We start from the raw sequence: 1,714 nt of genomic DNA, 5'->3' as shown, positions 1-1,714 counted from the left end.
AACCGTGTGAACCAATTTCGACCAATAAGAAAATTCCATTTATTTTTAATTAAATTTAATTGATAAGGTTATTTATGTCATTTTACAAAAAATTTTGATAATTAAGGAAGTTAGTAATATATTTTATTTAAGGCAAATTTAATAGGAGAAAGTATGAAAAATGGTAATGTTTTAAGCTTTTATTGTAATATATTATTAAAATCTATATTTTTAAGAAATTGCAATGGAATGAATCTTCTGCGTATCTTGTTCATGTAAAAATATGAAGGTGTATGCAATAGATTATGATGGTTCATGTATCACCCTAACAGCCCTTGTGCACTATTTTTTAATAGGAGAAGGTGAAAAGATTTCATTGGAAAATAATTAATGAAATAGATTCAAGATAGTGAAACGTTTTCATTTTCTTAACAAATTCGAGATTAATGAACTACTTTCATTGAGATCCATGTAAAAATGTATATGAAGTTGTTGCRTTCAGTTGTTATAATAGTCATGATACGGTTGCATAATTGGTTTTGTTCTTTTTGAAATATACGTATCGTGAAATGGGTGCATTATGGAATAGATTCATTTAAAATAGTTAATGAAATAGTTAATGAAATAGATTGAGGTAAAACAGTTAATGAAATAGATTCATGTAAAAAGTTAATAAAGTAAAACTCGTTTAATGCAYTACTTTCATCGTGATCCATGATGCATTGTATCAGAAGTTGAATCGCTATGTTGTTAGAATGGTCATGAAACGAGTGCATATTGGGTTTTGTTCTTTTTGAAATATACGTATAATGAAACGGGTGTATAATGGAATATATTAAAGTGAAATATTTAACGAAATAGTTTCATGTAAAATATGTAATGAAAAAAATTCAAGCAAAAAAAGTTAATGAAATACATTCATAGGTAATGAAATCATTAATAATGGATTTTGTACGTTATGAWGTTAATATGCATGCAAGAATTTGAAGGTGAAAGTGTTTCATTGCAAAAAATTTATAACGAAATAATTTCATTATAATGAAACGTTTTCTTTTTCAAAGTAATTCGAGATTAATGCACTACTTTCATCGTGCAACGGGTTTTGTTCTATTTGAATGGTCATGAAACGGGTGTATATTGGGTTTTGTTCTATTTGAAAATATATGTATCATGCAACGGGTGCGTAATGGAATAATTAACGTGAAATAATTTCATGTAAAAATATGTAATCAAAAAATTCATGTAAAAAAGTTAATGAAATATATAATGAAATAGATTCATAGGTAATGAAATAATTCATAATGGAAATTGTTCGATATGAAGTTAATCTGCATGTAAGAATTTTCTTACGTGAAAATGTTTCATTGCAAAATAGTTAAAGAAACGCATTCTTGATAATGAAACGTTTTCATTTTCTAAATAATTCGATATTAATGTATCACTTTAATTGTGATCCATGTTGCATTGTATCTGAAGTTGATCCGTTCAGTTGTTAGAATTGTCATGAAACGGGTGCGTAATGAGTTTTGTTCTACACGAACCATGCAAACCATGAAACGGGTACATAGTATTTGTTATTGTACATGAAATTAATGTGCATTAAAATATGACAATTTCATGTTGAATTAGTGAAAAATGATACGTTTTCATATGAATTTAAAGTGCATTAAAATACAAATTAATGTGCATTAATGATACGTTTTCATATGTTTACCATTCTACCCTTATTGATTAA

Source organism: Cynara cardunculus (assembly GCF_001531365.2).
Source record: "Cynara cardunculus var. scolymus isolate 2C chromosome LG 1, CcrdV1, whole genome shotgun sequence".
In the NCBI taxonomy this organism is placed as follows: Eukaryota; Viridiplantae; Streptophyta; class Magnoliopsida; order Asterales; family Asteraceae; genus Cynara; species Cynara cardunculus.
The sequence above is the reverse complement of the archived record's forward strand: the minus strand, read 5'-3'. Positions refer to the sequence as shown.